Source organism: Bos javanicus, chromosome 26 (genome assembly GCF_032452875.1).
Source record: "Bos javanicus breed banteng chromosome 26, ARS-OSU_banteng_1.0, whole genome shotgun sequence".
Classification (NCBI taxonomy): domain Eukaryota; kingdom Metazoa; phylum Chordata; class Mammalia; order Artiodactyla; family Bovidae; genus Bos; species Bos javanicus.
Genome location: NC_083893.1, coordinates 13906201 through 13930349, shown reverse-complemented (window position 1 = coordinate 13930349; position 24149 = coordinate 13906201). Strand labels below are relative to the sequence as shown.

The following is a 24149-nucleotide window of genomic DNA, read 5'->3' as shown; positions in this document are numbered from 1 at the left end:
CGACTCTTAGTGACCCCATGGACTGTAGCCTACCGGGCTCCTCCAATCCATGGGATTTTCCAGGCAAGAGTACTGGAGTGGGGTGCCATTGCCTTCTCCGAATAGTAAACCTAGTAAACCTAAAATTAAAGCCTCAAACACAGCTGCTTTTTATAAAGGAAAATAGTTCTCGTTTCTCTTAATGACACTGAAGACTATAGAATGACATAGCATTTCTACCTGTTCTCCATAAACAGTTCCTGGCCACAGTTAGATTCTATAGCACTTGGTAAGAGTGTCACTTTTTTGACTTCACGTACTATTTCCTTGATAGTGTGTGAAGGTAACCAAGGCTATTTTCCTGTAGTTACACAACTCTATTTTACTTTGATATCCAATTTAGTTGAGCGTTATTCTCTAACAAACAACTTGTAATGATCATGCCACTTTTTGTGGCATTCTAACAGCTGGATGTGCCAATTATACTTCTATTATGTGTTTACTAAGTGAACTTTGGTTACTACCTCCTCTGGCAGTTGTCTGGAATAACTACACTTGGAGGAAGTATAATAACTGCCATTAAGCCTGATATAATTTAGCTCCAGAATCTCCTAGAATAGCAGAAAAGCCTCAGAACTGATTTAGAGCAAGGCCTAAAGAACTGAATATCTAAGTTTAACTAAGGTATCATAGAAATATTGACTTAGTAATCATATTTGTTGAATGCTCTCTATGTACAATGTACTTAAGACCTTTTCTCAGAAATGTTTAAGAGCTGTATCTACCCCTGAGGGCTTGCAATCTATAAGAGGATGCTGTATACAAAGCCAATATATTTTTCAGTGTACGAAGAAATCCACATAGCAATATGATGATAAAATCACTACAAGAACAAGTATCCATCTACGGAGCTCTAAGTTATAGTTCTTGATTTTTGGAGCCAGTAATATCACTCATCACTGTGTACAGAGGGACCATATTGTGAAGAAGAAAGGACACTAGGAGTGATGTCAAAGGGACCTACGATTTAAACTCAGCATATAAACTTACTACTGTCAAAGTCTAACTTACATAACATCTAAAATCATGACAAGTTATCTTTTGGGACCAAAGAGAAAAAAAAGTAAGCCTAGTGCAGTGCATACTGACTCTACATTCTACATGACAGCAGGCACAGTGTGACACATTACACGTATCATTAATCTCATAATGTAGGGTTTAACCCTTAAAACACACAAATTTGCTGGGTTAAGTTTGTAATTCCCTCAGAAGGCGCAATAAAAAAAAATTTTAGTGAGTCTTCAAAGATCCCTGAAATGCTAGTACCAAAAGTTAAAGCCAATGGGTATACATGAAACCTCAAAACTTCAGCTTTCATATTCTCTGATAATTCTTTAATCAGAAAATTGAAACCACAAGGGAACAACTACAGACTCTTTACAGCACATTTCCACCTACCAACATCACAACTACCCTATCTGAAGTCAGTCCCTTCACTCTAGATCCCATCCCCTCACCAACTCAAAGACATGGCTCCAGCAATTCACTCCTTCCCTCCTACAGCATTTCTCCCCTACCCTTTATTGGATTATTGTCATCAAACATGTCATTATTTCTTTTACTTAAAAAAACAAACTACCTCTTTTCTCGATCCTTTCTCCCACTGCTCCATTTATTTGCTCTGTTTACAGCAAAGTTACTCAAAAGACTTTCCAGTTTCCATTTTTTCTCCTTCAATCCTCTCTTGAACTCACTCCATCAAAATTGCTCCTCAAGGTCACTGACAAGTTATACACAGCTAAATCCAGTGGTCTAATCTCAGCCTTCCTCTTATTTGGCCTACCACCAACATCTGACAGATGTTCCCCTTTTCCCAATATATGGTTCTTCATATCATCTCCAGGACTTCACCGTCTCTTTGTTTTCTATTTCACCAGTCACTAATTTTTCAGTCTCCTTTCCTGGTTCCTCTTTTTCTTGGCCTCAGTGAGGCCCATCCTGTGAACTTCTACTTCATCATACTCCGTATTTGATTACTCAGCTCTATTTTTCTTTTTCCCAAAGCATCTATCACTTAACATACTCTAATTTCCTTATTAATTGTTTCCACCTACTAGAATAGGGGCTGAGAAACTATGACCCATGGGCTGAATCCACCTTGCTGTTTTTGTAAATAATGTTTTATTGCAACATGGTGACATGCAAAGCCTACAATACAGTTAGTTGACTCTTGAACAACACGAGTTTGAACTGCATGGATCCACTAAGATTTTTTTCAACAGCAAATACTACAGTTCTATATAACCCTCTATTGGTTGACTCTGGATTCGGAGGGATATGGAGGAGCTGTGGATAGATGACTGTAAGTTTATATGTGGACTTTTGACCACACAGAGGGTTGGCAACCCTTCCCCGTACACTGTTTAAGGGTCAGATGTATTTACTGTTTTTTGTTTTTTTTTGAACAGAAAAAGTGTTCTGGCTCCTGAACTAGAATACAAGATCCAAAGTGAAAGCAACCTTTTTATTTTGCTTATTGATGAACCCCAAATTCCTATGATTCTCAAAAATTTGCTTAACTTTCTACTGAGGTACTTATTTTAAACTATGATATGAAAATCTCTAGGTCTTCCTTTTCATTATTTTGTATGAAGCCCAAGTGATGAGACTTATTTTCTACACAGTCACAATCAGAATGTATTAGAAGAGAAGGTATTTTGTCTGCTTCCAACTGACCTTCTCCCACGCCCTATCTTTTCAAAAAGGGTGCTTGGAAAGATCTACTGATGGAGCAAAGTAATAGGTCATTTAGATGAAAACACAGTTCCTAAAAAGTAATCCATCACTACCAATTTTATCTGTTATGGACATGGACAGTATAGAGATGTCTGAATTCTTTCCTTTAAATATCTCAGAAGGTTTCAACACAATAAGCTCGGTTTTCAATTTTCTTCTGAATCATTAGATATGAATTCTTTCTGTACAAACTAAACAAACAAATCCTCATACTTCCCTCTGGAAATTTTTTACTCATCCCTTGTGTCATATGCAACAGATACGCTGGATTAAATGAAGACACTAGCTGCATTTTATAATTCCTATTTCCAGTTTTTCTGACAAAATTCTGTCTAGGCTTTTGTCTTAAGTTTTTTTTTGCCTAAACCTCTCAAGTCTCTTTCAGGCAGACTAGTCCAAGATTAGTTTAGTATTTTAAAGGAGAATAAACGCCTAGTGATAAACATTACCACAGAAATCTAAACTGCCAGGCATTTATTTCTGACAGCTAAAGATTATCTAGGAATATCTTATTTGATGAATAAGAATAATCACCAAAATCCTCCGGATGCAGTCCCTCAATACTACTTTTCCTATTAGGAAGCTTATCATGTGTTACTGTGCCATGACTTCAGGTCATAAAAGGAAAACTGTAACAGTCAATAGATGTTCTCATTGTTAAGATTACAGTGCAAACAGTTGCAGGAAATGAGGAAAGCCAGGACTCTTGTCCTTGAAAACCTCAATTCTAATGGAGAGGAAGAAGTATGACTAAATGTAAATCACAAGTTAAATATGTAAGGGCATAAAAAAGTTTTAGTATTTTAAGAAGGCATTAATGAATTTTTAATACCTCAGTTGGCTTCATCACTTATGTTTCCAACAGTACTGTATTTACCCAAGGAATGGCAATTGGAGAAGCTATATATAAATACAAGTTTTGAAAATTCAACAATTTAATTGTTGAATAAAAGGTCGCTAGGGAAACATGGAATTAAAAGAAAATCTATTGTGAATTCTTTTGTACAATAAAGCTGTAAAGCTTTTGTAAAGAAAATAACTATACCTAATGTTTTGGGTAAGTTTAGATTTTCACATTTCAGATTTGAGTGACATCCAACAGTGAGCTCAGAACTATTGGGGAAACTCTTAAGTCCATGTCTACTGAAAAGAAATAATCAGTTTTATCTGGCAGACACTGCAAAAGTAGATCTTTGTAATTGTTGTGTTGTGATTTAAATTCAAATCTATGTATGCATGGTTATTAAATTTATGAATTAATGACTGAAGGACAGGTAATAGTGTTCAAAATCTCCCGGCACTGTTTACAGTCATACCCAGAATTCCCAGGCCCTGTCTTGGGGAAGAAAGGTATCCTCAAAAACATCTCTGACCAATTCTTGAAAAATGATTTCTAAAAGCTGCCAGAGTGCTAAAGTTCCTAACACAAAACATAATTTAATGCTTCACAAGGTAACCTTTTATAAGCTCCTGAGAAGGGAACAGCTTCCATGAACTCCAAGGTTTCTATTAAGTAGCCAAATTTATAAGAGAGATTGCAGAGAATTAGCTTTGATCCAGATCCAACTCAAATGCCAATGCTAAGCCAAATTATCAACCCCACTCTCAGGTTCAGAAGTATCCAGAATTGCAGATTTTGGAGGCCACCAGGAGTCTTTTAACAATATAGTTCTAAACTTCTTTCCTTGCACACTATTTCCGGAATTACTGCCCCTGCTTTGATTAAATCTGTGTGAAAATCCAACTTCCCAATGAAAACTAAGCTCACCTGATAGAAGTGGACTGACTGCTCTACCCCACCCTGGTCATGTTTCATGAAGCTGCCTTTACACACTACCCCACAAGTGCACTTACCCCTTTGCTTGTGCATAGTGTTAGTACTTTATGTTCTTGTTCAATGTTTGTTCAGTTGTCTCAGTATCCTTTATGTCTGTCCATGTCAGCATCATCTTAGATTGAAAACTCCCAGGGGGCAGGGGCCATGTCTGTTTAACTCGTTTTGTACAGTGCCTAGGATAGAACCATGTACAGATAGGTGCTTAAAAAATGCTCTTTAATGATGACTGGTAGCACTCTCAGGGACTCCCTAAGCTCCAGCTATCTTCAGCACATGGTACTTGGCAGTACATCAGGGCACTTTGGCCTGTTCTACAGGGCATTAGAATGCAATGGCACAGGAGGCTAGCTGCAGCACTCTGTGGCAAGTATTTGACTCTATCCATTGTTAAGAAACAACTTAATATCACAACCACCAATTCAACTAAGAGTTAAAATACGTGGGAATTTTGATGGAATAGTAAAGAGCTATAACTCTTTCTCTAGTGTTCATCTGTTTCCAACACTAACAGACCAGAGGCTAGGTCTAAGAGCCTCAGACAAGCTTATGTAAGTTTCATCTTTAATTGCTCTGCTTGTAGGGTGAGCTGTTACTATTTTTTTAATGTAAAAACAAACATCCTGCAAACTCAGGCTGTAAGTTACTTTGCCTAATAACAAGAAGTTAGTCATTAGATTGTAAACAGAAGGGTTATGTTTTGGACAATTATTTATTGAACCAAACTAATAATAATTGACCCCAAATCCCTCAAAATAAGCAACACTGAATAAAAGATTCAGAGTCAAAGGAGATGAGTACCATGTCTCAGTGTGCGTGTGTGTATAGGTGTGTGTGAATATATATAGTGTATGACCAAGAAAAGTAACTAAAGACCATCAAAGTAGTTCAAAGTACGTAGTTTGTGCCAACGGAAAGCTTCAATTTTTCCTCATTAGAACAGAATAGCCCATAGAATATATGAGGGCTATAAAGTCAACTACTAAGTACTTATTAAGCACCTATTGTACACATAGAATTTTACTATGCATTAAAACGTAAACAAAATTTAATACACTAGCCTCTGCCTCCAAGGAGCTACAATCTAGTTAGGGACAAACAATAAATACACATTAAACAACTAGAAAACTTAATAGAAAACTGAAAAATTTAAGATAGTATCATACAAACTATACAGATACATGTCAACAAAATTTTAAGATTATAGAGAGGGTAAGGATACAAAGAGTTTTGTATGTATGTATGTATTTAGTAATCAACAGAAGTGAATCTTGACCTTGAAGTCTTTGATATGAAAAGTCTATGCTAAAAGACCTTCTAACTAGAGATAAAAGATTGTATTCAAAGGGTTTATATATTTTTTAAAAAGCTAGTATGCTATCAAGAGTTAACTGATAGAAAGTTGGCCAGATCTTTGAAAACATGACACAACAGGTAGGAAGCCTCTGGTGAGAGACATGCTAAAATGAATACAATCTTTTAGGAAAACTAAGAATATTTAAAGTCAGAATAAGCCAGAATAGAATCCACAAGATTTTGTATCCAAAGTAAGTATAAAAAAAGAGAGAAAGCATCAGTCTTTATCTCTATATTAAAGCAGCTTAACATAAAAGAGAGATGAGTTAAAAATGATAAATATTAAACCTAATTAGAGAAAAAACGTTTGGTCTGCTTTCAGGAGAAACCATGCCTGAAGGATTATTCTTTGAATTTCAAACTTAAAAGTTGAGAAAGTTAAGTCATGATAAAAGAAAGACCACTACCAATTATCATTAACACATAAAAACAGATGGTAATATTAATTATGCACACACTGCATATGTGCCAAGGAACTATTACATATTCTTTTTTCTTCTTTAAACATACATATATTTTAAAAATTATCCATGATGGGAATATAGTTTTATTAATAAGAAAAACTACTTTCTAGAGAATAACAAAAGGTTATCATAAAATTCAGGTAATCCTACCCCAAGGAAGGTCAACCTGACATTACTGTTTCATTTTCTTTTCCCCTTTATATGAGAAACTCACAGTAGGCTCCTTAGGAGGCAAAAGAACAAGCTGGGTGTGGATTCAGCAGGGTCTACTGTGTGAAGTATGACAAAATGCTATCTTTGGACCTTAATTTCTACATATGTAATGATAATGAAAATAATATCTACTTCAGAGTTTTTCTGAAAAATTAATGCATATAAAACTCAATACAGGACATAATGTTATACTGTAATAATGTCAGGTATTAGTTCTTTCAAAAATGGCATACTAAGTATAACAGAACTCTGGAATAGAGGTATAATCCAAGACAGATGTTTGAGGAAAAATTTATGGAATAAGGCTCTGGTATAAAAATAGACTGTTTCAGGAAAATCTTAGGTAAGAAATAAAGGACAGATCTTTTTTGCCTAAAGGTCTAGGACAAGGAGGAAGAGGGAAATTAATTCATGGAGCCAAGAAATCTGGGAATGGAGAAAGAGAAGACACTAGACTATAATTAGTAATTATGTCAAAAAAATGTTAAGATTCTGTAATTGTGTTTTGGACCTATACTTAGCTACCTGTATTTATACAGAGGGTACATCCAAAAAGGTTTATCCTGTTGGAAGATACTTATTAAAACAAATTTATATTTAAATCTTAGGGAACAAGACTAGAAGTGGTCCAGCAATAAATACAAGAAATCCTTACTTTGAAGGTATACTAGTCATCTGCTTCATAAGAGGGTATATGAATGAGGGCCAAAGAAGATGTAATGAGACAGCTAACTACAAACTTTAAAACTAGAAGGTACTCAAAGACTGAATCATTATGGAGTAGGATTTTGGTTTTTAAATTCTGTCATTTTGATCATCCATAGGAGTTTAGATATAAAGCAAAGTAAAAATAAACACTTCTCTAATAGCCAAGTGTAAATATTACCAGAAACTCTTAATTATATTTATATGAAGAAAGTACTTGAATTCTTAAGTCTAAACTGGTTTTCAAGTAATGCAATAAGACAACAATATATTTTATGAGAGCAGTCAGGTGTAAATGGCTTGGATTTATTAATAGAGGGCTGTGTGGTTAGAGGAAACAGTACAGACTATTCTTAGAGAGTAACTGATAGCTTAGAAAAACATTAAAAATGTAAAATTCTCATTAAATTGAAGCCATGAAAAACTTCTTTAAATTTGGGGAAAATATATTTAATGTATATTTAGTACCCTGTTTCAAACAGCATTCTTTTTTGCTTTCCAATGGTTTAGCCACCTCATTCATAAAGAAATGTTAAGTTAAAACTGTGAAATAAAACTTTTCTTACCTAATAGATTATACTGACAAACTAAAACATTAGCCAATCTATTGGCAGAGCTCTAGGTGAACAGGTAGACTCACCCATTGCTGGTCCATGTAAAATGGTACCGTTCCTATCGAGGGGAATTGGGTAATATCCAGCAAAGTCTATGTGCGGTTCACACTCTGACTTAGCAATCCTTTCTCAGTTCATCTTTAATAAGTATTCTCAGCTAACAAACACACAAAAAACGAGAATTACAATATCATTCTTCTGTACCATCTAATGAAATAATAGATCTAGAGGCAGTGAATGAAAAAATTATCAGTCAATGCTAAAACCAGTAGGTGGAAGCTGACAGGGAACACTACTGGATGGATCAGGTGATAACACCTGTGTCCACTGATCAGTCTTATCAAAAAAAAAAAAAGACAACTACACATTTTTTCCAGCTTTACTGAGATATTACTGACACATAACATATACAAGTTGAAGGTTTAGAATGCAACAGTTTGATAATATATGTTGAGAAGTGATTACCACAATAAGGTTAGTTAAAACCTCAATCCTCTTGCATAATTAACATTTTTGTGGTGGTAACACTTATGATCTACTCTCTTAACCTTCATTTATATAATAAATGTCATATATAATAAATATATGACATATATAATAAATATATAACATATATAATAAATTATGTCACCATACCATACATTGATCCTTAGAACCGATTCAGCTTTTATTTTATTTTTTTTTCTGGGCTAAGTTCTTGGGTAAAATAGTCCAGATGACATTTTAATTTTAGCAACTAAATATGTTAAAAATAAATCAGGTGAGTTATGTATTCATTTAGGTTTCTCTACTGCCTCTTAGTTTTTAAATACTCATCTTAGAAAAATAAACCATTGGTTAGTTCTATTGGCATTTACTTTTGTTAGGTCACTAGCATATTCCGAGAAAGTATTCTCTTTAAAAATTTCAACCACAAATTAAAGTTATTAGCTACTCCAGTGCTTGCTCTAAGCCCTATGTCCAGGTCTCTTCTCAGTTCTAAGCACATAGCTGAAGTTCAATAGATGTTTATAGCTGGTCTAATATTTGTATCTGAGGGACTTTCCTGGCAGTCCAGCAGGGGTTTGATCCCTGGTCAGGGAACTAAGATCCCACATACAGCACAGCACAGCACAAAATAAGTATAATAATAATAATATTTAGATCTGAAAGGCTGACCGTGTGAAAAAGAGGTCATTAATAGGTTAAGAACTTATATATGCCATCTTATCAGTTGTTTCCTGGTTGTTCTGTAGTTGCTATGTTCCTTTCTTCTGCTCTTGCTGCCTTCCTTTGTAAATGAATGGTTTTCTGTATTGGTATGCTTTGATTGTCTTCTTCTTATCTTTTGTGAATCCAGTTTAGGTTTCTACTACATGGTTACCATGAGGCTTACATAAAATATAAATGTTACAGTCTATCTTATGCTGGTAACAGCTTAACTTTGATTGCATACAAAACTCTATCCTTTACTCCCCTTTTATGTTTTTGATGTTACAGTTTATCTTTTTAAATATTGTGTATTTATTTAGGAATTGTCTTTTACACTTTATACCAGGGACGGGGGAGCCTGGTGGGCTGCCGTCTATGCGGTCGCACAGAGTCAGACACGACTCAAGCAACTTAGCATAGCATAGCATAGAGTTAAGTATTTAACACTCTACCATGTTACAATATTAGAGTATTCTGAATTTGACTACATATTTACTTTAGCAATCTGTTGAAAATATATGGTCATATGTTTTCATGTTACTAATTATCATCCTTTCAGCATGAAGACTTCTCTTCAGCATTTCTTGTAAGGAAGGGCTGCTGCTGCTGCTGCTAAATCGCTTCAGTCATGTCCGACTCTGTGTGACCCCAGAGACGGCAGCCCACCAGGCTCCCCCGTCCCTGGGATTCTCCAGGCAAGAACACTGGAGTGGGTTGCCATGATTCAGCTTTTAAATGGAAATTTGTACCCCTTGACCATATCTCCCATTATTTCCCAACCACCAGTCCCAACAATTCTATCTGAATTTGGGTATTTTAGAGTCCACATCTGAGTGAGAACATATAGTATTTTCTTTCTCTGACTTATTTTGCTCAACACAATGACCTTAAGATCCAGCCATGTTGTTGCAAAAGCAGCATTTCCTTTTTTTTCTTAAATGGCTGAATATTCTACTGCATACACACACACACACACGTTTTCTTCACCATCTGTTGATGGACCTTTAGGCTGCTTCCATATCTTGGCTATTGTGAAGAATGCTGCAGTGAATGTGGGGGTGTAGGTTATCTCTTCCACACAGTGATTTAATTCCTTCAGATACATACTCAGAAGTGGGATTGCTGGATCACATGATAGTTAAAAGAATATATATTTTTTAGTAATCTCCATAGTTTTCCATAGTGGCTGTACCAATTTATATTCCCGCAAACAGTGCACACACTGTCCTTTTCTCCACAACCTTGTTAACATTTGTTGTCTTTTTGTTAAGTCATTCTCACAGGCATGAAGCAACACTCACATTTCATTTCCCTGATGATTAGTAATGCTGAGTATCTTTTCATACATCAGTTGACCATTTGTGTGTCTTATACGGAAAATTTTCAAGATCTTCATCCATTTTTAAATCAGATTGTATGTGGGTTTTGTTTTTGGATGTTGAGTTGTATGGGGGCTTCCCTGATGGCTCAGAGGGTAAAAAATCTGCCTGTAATGTATGAGATGCGGGTTCAATCCCTGGGTTGGGAATGTCCCCTGGAAGGGGAAGTAGCAATCCAATCCAGTATTCTTGCCTGAAAAACCTCATGGACAGAGGAACCTGGTGGACTACAGTCCAAAGGGTTGCAAAGAGTCAGACGTGACTAACCATGCACACATACATACATTGAGTTCTATGAATTTCTTATATATTTTGGATAGTAATCCCCTATCAGATAGATGCTTTAGGATGGTTTACAAATATTTTCTCATTCCATGGTTTATCTTTTTATTTTGCTGTTTCTTTTTGCTGTGGAGAAATCTGTTTGATATAGTCCAATTTGCTTTATTTTTGTTTGTTGCTTATGAAGAAAAAATCCAAAAAATAATTATCCAACAAATAATTATAATGATATAGTGGATATCCAATTATTCAAAAAAATAATTGCCAAGACCAATGTCAAGGAAACTTTCTGATGTTTTATTCTTGAACTTTCACACTTTCTGGTCTTAAATTTAAATCTCTAGGAACTTCCCTGGTGGTCCAGAGGTTAAGAATCCATCTTCCAATGCAGGGGACATGGGTTTGATCCCTGGTTGGGGAACTAAGATCCTACAATGCCATGGAGCAAGTAAGTCCACATGCTGCAGTGAAGAGCCAGTGAAGACAAAAAAAGAAATTGAATCTCTAATCCATTTTGAGTTACCATGTTGCTTTACAATAGCTTTGTAATAAAGTTTAAATCAGTAAATATGATGCCACCTGCTCTGTTCTTCTTTCTCAGGACTGCTTTGGCTATTTACGATCTTTTGAATTTCCATACAGTTTTAGGATTAATTTCTCTACTTCTGTGAAAAATGCCCTTGAACCTGAAGGGATTACATTGACAATACAGATGGCTTTGGGTAGTATGGACATTTTAACAGTATTAATTGTTCCAATCCATGAACAAGAGATAGCTTCCCACTCATTTGTGTCTTCTTTATTTTTTGAAATGGAGACTTAAAACAAAAATTTTAAATCATCTTTGGCTGTGCTGGGTCTTCACTGCCGTGTGGGCTTTTCTGCAGCTGCGGCGAGTGGGGCTACTCTCTAGTCGCAGTGCACAGGCTTCTCATTGCAGTGGCTTCTTCTGTGGTGCACAGGCTTCAGCAGCTGCAGCAAGTGGGCTTACTTCTTTATTTTCAATTCAGATGTCTTTATTTCTTTTTCTTGACTAACTGTTCTGGGTAGGACTTCTAGTATTATGTTAAATAGGAGTGGTGAGCACAGACACCCTTCTTGATCCTGATATTAGTGGGTATGTTGCGTATGATATTAGCTATGGGTTTGTCAAATACAGCTTTTATTATGTTGAGGTACACCCTTCTACTTCCCTGGTGGCTCAGATGGTAAAGCGTCTGCCTACAATGCAGGAGACCTGAGTTCAATCCCTGGGTCGGGAAGATCCCCTGGAGAAGGAAATGGCAATCCACTCCAGTATTCTTGCCTGGAAAATCCCATGGACAGAGCAGACTGGCAGGCTACAGTCCATGGGGGTCACAACGAGTCGGACACGACTGAGCGACTTCACTTTCACTTTCCACCCTTTTATACCCAATTTGTTGGGAGTTTTTATCATGAAAGGATGTTGGATTCTGTCAAATACTTTTCTGCATCCACTGAGATACAAAGATTTTATCTTTCATTCTATTAATGTGGTATACCACACTGATTGATATGCAGATACTGAAACATCCTTACACCTCAGGGATAAATCCCACTTGATCATGGTGTACGATCTTTCAAAATGCTGCTGAATTTGGTTTGTTAATATTTTGTTGTGAATTTTTACATCTGTATTGATCAAGGATATTGGCTTGTAGTTTTCTTAAAGTGTCTGTATCTGGCTTTGGTATCAGGGTAATGCTGGCTTCATAAAATGAGTTTGGGAATCCCTCCTCTTTAATTTTAAAGAGTTTGAGAAGGATTGGTACTAATTCTTCTGTAAAGAATTCATCAGTGAAACCATCTAGTCCTGGTCTTTTCTTTGTTGGGAGCTTTATAATCTCCTTACTTTTTATTGGTCTGTTCACATTTTTTATTTTTCATGATTCATTTTTTGTACGTTTTGTGGTTCTAGGAATTTATCTTTACTTTTAGTTTATCCAATTTGTTGGCATACAGCTGCTCACAGTACTTTCTTAACACATTATTGACCAGAGATGTATTAATATGTCTTGTTACCTGAAGGTTATTGACCAGAGATGTTTCTATATTTACTTACATAACAAACCGTTGGTCACAGGCATTAGTTTCTGTAAAAATCCCCCGGTTAATAATGTGTTAAGATCCTTTGTATTTTGGAAGTATCAGTTATAAAGTTTCCTCTTTGAAAGACAACTACACATATGTACCTCATGTTGTGATGTAAAAGAAGTACACAGAAACATCTATGAAATATTCTTGGGAAAAAAAAAAAAATCACAGCAACCCCATCAATGAGATCTAACCAGTATATAAGAAATGCAAGGAATAAAGCAATATATTACTGACATATTCTTGGTATGGGTAATAACAAAACCCCCAAATGGGAAATTCTTGATGACAGATGATCTTTTTATTCAATGAAAAAATTATAAGGAAAGGTAAAATACTCAGTTTTACAAGTCACACTATGTCTTGGGTCCATACACAGCCAGAGTTTACCCTCAAACCCTCAAAAGGGTTATATAAACCCTGAAGAAAGGGTAATAAGCTAGAAAAAAAATCCACAGGACAATAAAATGAGCCAACAAAGAAAACTTTGTCTTATTTTCAAAAGATGGAAAGTACAATGAGGAGGAGAGTTTCTTCTAAGAATTTGTAAACATAGTCAATTAGCATGCTGATTTCAGGTTAGAAATCTGTCTGTGCTATGGGAGAAAACCCAAACTCGTATTAAAGTGATCCCATATTAGCAACATCCCTTGGCATCTACCAACAGCAAATGCAAATCAGTCTAGAGTTTCTTCACCTTCAGGATATGCATAGCCTACAAATATACAGTTCCCTCTTAAGAGAAATAAAGCATCATGGGATCAGAGCCAGAAGAAAACACATCAGGCTACCAAAGGCTAAATAATGGAACTATCAATCTGATCATAAAAAAATAATAAAATAACAAATAATTCTAAAGGAACAAGAAGTGAGAGACTATTTAAAAAATGATCAGGTACATTTAAGAAACAATTAGAACTTATAGTGGGAACCGCACCTCCCCCCGATCAGACACTGCTCAAGAAAGAATCTGAGAAAAGGGTAACTGTTACGAAGAAATTATAATGCTACAACAGAGACCAAAAGATGAAAAACACAGAAGAGACATGAAAAATAAAATGTCTAACAGAACTCTCATCAGAGTTCTAGAATATGAGAACAGAGAGAATGGGGGAGAAGCAATATTTGAAGAGACAAAGCTAAGACTTTTCAAAGATAGTCACTTACAAGGAAAGTAAGACATAAAACTTAATAACAGGTACAGGGGAAAATTTAGTATGAGAGGAAAAACCATTTCAATCCAGATGATGATGAACTAAAGGGGAAAAGAGAAAAAACGAGAAATAGAATGCATTAAATTTGGTAGTAAAAATCCAACTATATGAGTATCACAGTAAGTGTAAAAAAGAATTCAGAAGAGTTGAAAATAAAAGGATGAGAGAAGATAAGCAAATGCAACAACATAAAAAAAAAAAAAAAAAAAAAACTGGCATGAGAGCGGGAAAAACAGTAACTTTTCAGTGAATAAACCTGACAAACACAACCTTACTGAGATGATCAAGGTCAGTATCACAGGTGATAGGTAACATTGATAGTAAGTGCCAGGTAACATGATGAAAATGGTACTTCATCTCTGTGGTCTTGTACCCTAAAACTCATATCATAACCCCAGTAGATGATGGAAAAACATGAGATAGATCCTGACTGGGATATTATATAAAACATGTAATCAGTATTCCTCAAAACTATCAAGGTCACCAAAAACAAGGAAAGTCTGAGAAACGGTTACAGTCAAGAGGAGCATTAAGGAGACATGATTAAATGTAATGTAATTTCCTGAACAGGATCCTGGAACAGAATACAGACATTAGGGAAAAATTAAGAAAACCTGAATAAAGTATGGGCTTCAGTTAATAATAATAGCAGTACTGGTGCATTAATTTTATTAGGTTGGTGCAAAAGTAGCTGCAGTTTTGCACTGTTGAACTTTGCCATTTGATATTAGAATACATTCTTATATAAATGTGGTTATATTATACATCATTTTAATGTGCATATCTCACTTTGTTTTTCTTGCTAATGACTTATTACTTGCTGTGTATGTTTATTTTAGACTATGGAAATAATGTTAGACAAAAAGCAAATTCAAGCGATTTTCTTATTTGAGTTCAAAATGGGTTGTAAACCAGCAGAGACCACTCCCAACATCAATACATTTGGCCCAGGAACTGCTAAAGAATGTACAGTGCAGTGGTGGTTCAAAAAGAGAGATCGAGAGCCTTGAAGATGAAGAGTGTAGTGGCCAGCCATCAGAAGTTGACAATGACCAACTGAGAGCATCACTGAAGCTGAGCCTCTTAAAACTACACGAGAAGTTGCCGAAGAACTCAATGTTGACCACTCTACAGTCGTTCGGTATTTGAAGCAAACTGGAAAGGAGAAAAAGCTCAGTAAGTGGGTGCCTCATGAGCTGACTGAAAATTAAAAAAAAAAAATTGTTCTGAAGAGTCATCTTCTCTTATCCTATGCAACAACAACAAGCCTTTTCTCAATTAGGTTGTAACATGTGATGAAAAATGGATTTTACAACAATGATAGCTGGTGACGACCAGCTCAGTGGTTGGACACTACAGAAATAAACGTTTCTTACTGACAAAAATGTGTTGATTGTAATGGCTCCTATTTTGATTAATAAAGATGTGTTTGAATCTAGTTATAATGATTTAAAATTCACAGTTTTAAACCACAATTACATTTGTACCAACCTAATAACAAAATCACTGCAGATGGTCATTGCAGCCATGAAATTAAAAGATGCTTACTCCTTGGAAGGAAAGTTATGACCAATTAGATAGCATATTAAAAAGCAGAGACATTACTTTGCCAACAAAGATCCGTCTAGTCAAGGCTATGGTTTTTCCAGTGGTCATGTATGGATGTGAGAGTTGGACTGTGAAGAAAGCTGAGCGCCGAAGAATTGATGCTTTTGAACTGTGATGTTGGAGAAGACTCTTGAGAGTCCCTTGGACTGCAAGGAGATCCAACCAGTCCATCCTAAAGGAGATCAGTCCTGGGTGTTCTTTGGAAGGAATGATGCTAAAGCTGAAACTCCAGTACTTTGGCCACCTCATGTGAACAGCTGACTCATTGGAAAAAACTCTGATGCTGGGAGGGATTGGGGGCAGGAGGAGAAGGGGATGACAGAGGATGAGATGGCTGGATGGCATCACCGACTCTATGGAGATGAGTTTGAGTAGACTCTGGGAGTTGGTGATGGACAGGGAGGCCTGGCGTGCTGTGATTCATGGGGTCACAAAGAGTCGGACTGAGAGACTGAACTGAGCAGAATAACAAATGTACCATAATACATAAAGTATTAATAACAGAGGAAAACTACATATGGTATATATGCAAGCTCTCCATACTATCTTTGCAACTTTTCTGTAAATCAAAAATTGTCCTAAAGTAACAACAAATCAATTTTAAAAAAGCTGGTGTAACTATATTTTCATTCTAGAGTTGGCCCTCCATATCCAAGGGTTCTGCATCTGTGTATTCAACCATCTGCACATGGAAAATATCTGGGGCAAAAAATTCCCCAAATCAAAACTCAAATTTGCTGCACAATGGCAACTATTTACTTACCATTTATTTTGTATTAGATATTTTGAGTAATCTAGAGATGATCTAAAGAATATAGTAGAATGTACACCAATTGTATATAAATACTATGCCATTTTTCCCCACTCCAGTGCTCTTGCCTGGAAAATCCATGGGCAGAGGAGCCTGGTAGGCTGCAGTCCATGGGGTCGCTAAGAGTCCGACGTGACTAAGTGACTTCACTTTCACTTTTCACTTTCATGCATTGGAGTAGGAAATGGCACCCACTCCAGTGTTCTTGCCTGGAGAATCCCAGGGACGGGGGAGCCTGGTGGGCTGCCGTCTATGGGGTCGCACAGAGTAGGACACGACTGAAGTGACTTAGCATAGCATAGCATGCCATTTTTTAAAAAGGGACTTGAGCACCCATGGATTTTGGTTTCTGCAGGGGTCCTGGAACCAACCTCCTATGGATACCAAGGGGCAACTATATTATCATATCTATATTATATATAAGACAAAAAAATTCTTATAGACAAAACAGTCCTTAATGATAAAAAGTTGAAATCACCAGGGTATTTTATTTCTAAACCTGAGGGATAGGTAAATGAATGACAGTTTATTAGTCATTATTCCTCATATGTATTTATGATATATTCTTTCTCAGCAAATGAAATTTCATCATTTAAAAAATACCTGAGTGAACATTCTGCTGAGTTTTGATAAATGCTAAGGCAGCAGATATAATTAATTCTGTATATTGATAGCAGCATGTTGGCAAAGGCAATGAAAAAGCAGGCATTCCAATATACTGTTGGGAAGATTAAATAGACATAATCTCTACAAAAGCCAGTTTGATGGTATCTATTAATGTTATAACTGCACATACTCTTTGACTTACAGCTATTCCACTCTAGTAAGTTATTTTACAGAAATATTTGCACATGTAAAATTATTTTACACAGCTGTTTATGACAGCACTTTTTGTCGTAGTAAAAGATTATACAACAAAGTCTGTATGTCCATCGTTAGGAGCCTGGTTATATAATCATACATCTATGTAACAATACTATACAACTACAAAGAGAAAGAAAGCTCTTTATATACTAATATAAAAGCTCTTTAAACACTAATATAAAAGCTCTTAATACACTAATATCTACCATATATTGCTAAGAAAAAAAAAGCAAGCATAGAACATGACGTATAGTATACTAGTCTAAAGCCTGTTGTGCTCCATGTAATCATGTGCTCCATATTCTGTTTGCCTCTCCAAGTTTACTCCTCCTCTTTCTCCACCCTGCTTTGTATATTGGGAAGCTGACCAAACAAACTGCATCCTTTAGGTAACCTTGCCCACTTCCTTCTCATGTGTTCAAACAATGAGTGGAATGGCTAGGAAATCAGAGTGTGGTGAAAGTGTTAAGGCAATTTCCCCACCCTGGCACCTTGGTTGTATGCAGCCTGCCTTTCTCTAAGTGCACAGGTCCTGTTGAGCAGCCAAAGCTCTTGTCAAGTTCTGTTAACAGATCCCCTGCCTTATACCTTCAGACCTAGGAATGTAAATGGTTTTCATAGTTGCCAGTCACTGAATATTTCTCTATCGCTTTTGTTTCTTTAATTCTACCCTAATGTTTATAGATTGTGTGCGTGTATGTGTGTGTGTGTGTATGTTTAGGGAGGAAGGGGAAAAGAAGGCAGGCATGGGATGGTGAGAGAAAGAGAAAGACAAGGGAGAGAACGAGAAATGAGAAGGAAGGGGAAGAAAGGATAAGAAAGAAAAAGAGAAGCACTTTGGAATGGAACATCAGAGACCTATAACAGCGGTTGCCGCCAAGGAAGGAAATTTACGTGGCATTGTGGTTGGTGGACATGGTAAAAAGACTTTTCATTAAATATCCTACTTTGAATCTTGGTCCATGTAAAGGTATTATCTGGAAGGAAAATACATACTTTGATTCCAATAGCATCAAATCACAGAAAATCTTTGTTTACATATACAAAATGTAATTTATTAACATTATCTCAAATTAATGCAAATTCCCAGTCTGTCTATTGTTATGGTATATGAAACTACTACTTATCCATATAAGGCCTGATAACTGACTCCCTGACTCCAAGTAACATAAAATTCAGCAATTTAAAATCCTGGCTCCTTACGTGCCAGAAACCCATGCACTTCCATTAAAAAAATATGCTAAGTCTGTTTCCTTAACTGTAGAATAAGGACAATATCTACTGTGAGAGCTAATACAATCAGCATAGTGCCTGGCAAATAGTCAGGGTCTGTTAGCAAGTGACAGCTACTGATATCACTGTTAATATTATTAAAAGAAAACATTATAAAATAAAATAGTAATAACTATTAATTTTATTTGCTAGATACTCTAGGAAAGTTTTCTCCCAGGAATCATTCCTATCATCCCTAGAAAATATCTTTTCCTTTTAAGCTTTACAGGCCACCTAACATTTGACAACCAGTTTTTGAGGGTATTGTTAGTTATCTTCAACTTTACACAGAAGTTTGAATTAATGCTTAGTTGAGAACAATAAAATACAGAAATAGAAAACAAAGCTGTAATAAAAATTAAATTGAAAGTAATCTAAGAATTTACATAAAAGAGTGGAAGTGGCCACACTGATATCAGTTGAAATCAACTTTAAGACAAAAATTGTTACTAGAAACAAAGAAGGACATTTTATAAGTAAAAGGGAGAGTCCATCAGAAAAACATAACAAATTAGGAATATTTATGCACCTACCAATAGAGTGTAAAATAAAATAAAAATGGACAGAACTGGAGAAACAGACAATTCAACAATAGCTTAGACTTTAATAGCTCACTTTTAATGATGAATAGGTAAAAGATCAACAAGGAAACAGAAGATTTCAAAAATTTATGAGTCAACTAGATGTTTATATCACACTCTACCACAACCACCAACAGAATACACTTCTTCTTAAGTGTACATGGAATATTTGCCAGGATAAAGCTTGCTAGAACATAAAACAAGCCTTAATCATTTAAAAGAACAGATATCAAAGTATGTTCTTTGATCACAATGGAATTAAATTAGAATCAATAAAAGAACGGCATTTGGGAAATTTACAAATATGTTAAAATTAAACCACACACTCCTAAATAATCAGCAGGTCAAAGAAGAAATCCAAATATTGCTTAGAGAAATTTATAGATGTAAATGACTACATTAAAAAACAAGAAAGGTCAAGAGAATGAAAAGATACACTACAGACTGGGATAAAAATATTTGCAAAAGATATTCCTGATAAAGAACTGTTATCCAAAAGATAGAACATTTAGAACTCAACAATAGGGAAAAAATGATCAAAAGACATTACCAATTATGACATCTTAGCAAAGAAGATATGACTGCTAATAAGCATATGAAAAGACATTTAATATCTACATCATTAGGGAACTGCAAATTCAAACAATACGATATAAATGGCTAAAATCCCCAAAATGGAAAACAGTAAGTGCCGACAAGGATATAGAGAAACAGGAACTTATTGCTGGTCAGAATGCAAAATGTACAGCCATTCTGAAATACAATTTGGTAGTTTCTCACAAAATTAAAAATACTCTTACCATATGATCCAGCAATTACACTCCCTGTTATTTACCTAAATAAGCTGAAAATATATGTCCACATAAAAACTTGTACATAGCTGTGTACTACAGCTTTATCTGTAATTGCCAAAACCTGGAAGCAACAAAATGTCCTTCAGTAGGTGAATGGAAAAATAAGCTGTGATATGTCCAGATAGTGGGATAATATTCAGTGCTCACAAGAAATGAATTATCTGACTATAAAGGGAATACAGAAACTAAGGCTACATACCGTATGATTCCAACTACATGACATCCTGAAAAAGGCATATGAAAACAATGAAAAGATCAGTGGTTGTCACGGTTTAGGGAAGAGGATGGATGGGATGAATAATAGATGGATTTTCAGTGCAGTGAAAATACTATGTATTATACTATAATAGTGGACACACATCATTATATATTTGTCCACACCCATAGAGTGTACAATACCAAGAGTGAACCCTAATGTAAACTTTAGACTTTGGGTAGTAATGTGTCAGTATAGGTTTATCAGTTGTAGAAATGTATCACCCTGGTGAAACACATTAATTAATGCAGGAGGCTAAAACCCATGGACAGAGAAGCCTGGTTACAGTCCATAGCGTCACAAAAGAATTGGGACATGAAGTGACTGAGCACACATGCATGTACGGAGGCAGGGAGTATATGGGGTGTTTTTGTACCTTCCTCTCAATTTTCCTGTGAACTGTTCTAAAATGCAATGTCTGTTTTAAAAAAGATCTCAAACCCTTAATCTATCCTTATACTTTAAGATACTAGAAAAAGAAAATCAAATTAAACCCAAGCCTAGTAGAAAGAAATAATAAAGACTAAAGTGGAAATACATGAAATAGAAAGAGAGGAAAAAAAAACAAAAAACCTGTAAGTTTGTTCTTTGAAAAGATCAACAAAATTAACAAATCTTTAGCTAGACTGACCAAGAAAAACCCTAAAATAAAGTCATGAATGAAAGAGGGGACATTAATATTAACCTTACAGAAATTAAAAAATGAAAAGGTCAGGACCAGATGGATTCACTATCATCTAACATTTAAAGAATTAACACCAATCCTTCACAATCTCCTTCCCAAAAATATGAGAGAAAAGATCACTTCCCAACTCATTTTATGAGACTAGTATCACCTAGTTCTTGAACCACTGAGAAAAAAAAAAAAAATTACAGACCAGTATCTACAGACAGAAAAATTCTCAAAATACTAGCAAACCAAACCCAGCAATATCTAAAATGGATTATACATCAATATCAAGTAGAACTTATCCCGAAAGGCAACACTGGTTAATGCAATATACCATATATCAGTAGCATAAAGGACAAAAACTACATGATCACTTCTATAGAATCAGAAAAGACATCTGACAAAATATAACACCCTATCATGGTAAAAAACATTCAACAAACTAGAAGGGAAAATCTTCAATTTGATAGAAATTATCTATGAAAAACCCAGAGATAACATACTTCATGGTAAAAGACTGTTTTTGCTCTAAGATCAAAAATAAGATAAAGATGTCCTTACCACTTCCATTTAACACTGTTCTGGAGTTTGCAGCCAGGGCAACCGTGCTGTGCTATGCTTAGCTGCTCAGTCATGTCCCACTCTTTGTGACCGCATGGACTATAGCCTGCCATGCTCCTCTGTCCATGGGGATTCAACAGGCAAGAATACTGGAGTGGGTTGCCATACCCTCCTCCAGGGACTCTTCCCAACCCAGGGATCAAACCCAGGTCTCCTGCATTGCAGGTGGATTCTTTACCGTCTGAGCCACCAGGGAAGCTCAGGGTAGCTAGGCAAGGGAATGAAATAAAAGCAGCTAGATTGGAAAAGATGAAGCAAAACTGTTTCTATTCACAGATGACATGATATTATATATAGGAAATCCTAAGCAATGCACTAAAATACTACTAGAACTATTAAATGAGAACAGCATGGTTACAGGATATGAGATAAAAATACAAAAATCAACTGTATACTACACACTTGCAATAAGCAATCTGAAAATAAAATTAACAACTGCATTGAAAATACCATCAAAAAGAATGATAGAAATAAATTTAACAAAACAAAATTTGGGGAGTAAGGTATAGACTACTAGGTATAAAATAACCTATAAGGATACAACATGGAATACAGCCAATATTTTATAACTATAAATAGAGAATAACCCTTAAAAGTCATGAATCACTATACTGTGTATCTGTAACTTATACAATGTAGTGTAGCAACTATACGTCAATCATAAAAAAAAAAACCACCAAAATCCTTTACTTAAAAAAAAAAAAGGAATGAATGAAATACTTACGAATAAATTTAACAAATGAAGAGACCTGTACACCACAAACATACTGTCCCTGGATCCTTTTTGTTTAGCTAAACAAAATAACTATCTGGTCTTAAGCTGCATATAAATATTTTATTATTTTTTGAAATATTTTATTTTTAACAGAAGACAAATTTTTCTCAGCTGGTGTTCTTTTCCTGTTTTAATTCTATGCTTAACTTTAACATGCACATAAACTAATGATTCCATGAAAACACAGATTATTAATTTTAACTAGGGGTGGAGCTAATGTTCTTCATTCTTTTAATTAACTCAGCTGCAACCAGCCTTAGTTGTGGCACATGGGATCTTTGATAAGGCATGTGAGATCTAGTTCCCTGACCAGGGATTGAACCCCGGCCCCCTGCATTGGGAGCATGGAGTCTTAGCCACTGTATCACCAGGGAATTCACCAGGTTTCTCATCCTTAACAGCTCTCAGATGATTTTAATGTTGCTGGTTCTGAGACCATATTTTGAGTAGTTTTTAAGTGCCTGTAGTTACACACAACTGTCCTAATTCACTAGAAAAAAGCGAATAATGAGAGGAGTGAAAGTCAGATGGACTGTCTCTAAGTTTTCCATAGCCAGGTACCATACATTCCCTATGGACAATTAAGAACAGACATTTGCCACCATCCTTCCATTCTGGTCACCACTAAGTACCAGAAAAGATGCAGACTTTGGCCAGCTAGTCAAATAGACTGCGGCTAAATCCATATGAAAACTCTTTTTTTTAATACCTGCTACACAAAGACCATCTCATAGAATGTTAACCATCAGCTCTTCCTCTCTGCATCTTTTCTCTTGTGTCTTATTCCTTCTTTTGGCCAGTGTCTCCTAAGTGTCTTTGGGGGATGAATGGTGGTCCCTGGCAATCATCTGGTTTACTACAGACAATTTGGTTTTAAAAAAAAGTGATAAAAGCTTTGATCACAAACATTTCATAAATTGAAAAGATTAATTATGACTTTCAAGGAAATTCTTTTAGGTTCTTAACTGTTATGTTCCAAGGGTCACATATGCTTTACAAGGTTAAGAAGAGACTGACTGTTTCAGCTAACAAACTTCGACATCATGAGTTGTTTACACTGGCTAAATATATTACTTTGTTGTTGTTCTTATCAGTGTGTTAAGTCTCTAATTTAAATAATAAATACCTCAAAAGCATTCACTGAAGAGTAGAAGTGACGAAAGCATATTTGACTCGAAATGATAAATAGTATGATCTTACAGAGTGAAAACAGTAGGATCTTAGAGTGGGCTGTGACCAGTGAATTACAAGTTATTAATCTGTACTAGGGGACCTCCTTCGGAGAAGGCAATGGCACCCCACTCCAGTACTCTTGCCTGGAAAATCTCATGGGCGGAGAAGCCTGGTAGGCTGCAGTCCATGGGGTCGCTAAGAGTCGGACACGACTGAGTGACTTCACTTTCACTTTTCACTTTCATGCATTGGAGAAGGAAATGGCAACCCACTCCAGTGTTCTTGCCTGGAGAATCCCAGGGATGGGGGAGCCTGGTGGGCTGCCATCTCTGGGGTCGCAGAGAGTCAGACACGACTGAAGCGACTTAGCAGCAGCAGCAGGGGACCTCCTTATTCCCATCACAGCACAATACATTTTGAAACAGGGTCTAAATCATTATAAAACAGTAATAAGAAGCCACTGAAGTCTTCAAATAATTTTCAACCACTCTAGTAAACCAACTGACACCTGCATTACAAATT

General features: G+C 35.8%; 1 protein-coding gene across 1 annotated transcript in view; it reads right to left on the bottom strand.

The window, feature by feature from the left end:
* MARCHF5 (membrane associated ring-CH-type finger 5) overlaps positions 1-24149 on the bottom strand; it is a 53191-nt gene that overhangs the window by 8581 nt on the left and 20461 nt on the right. The window lies entirely within an intron of this gene.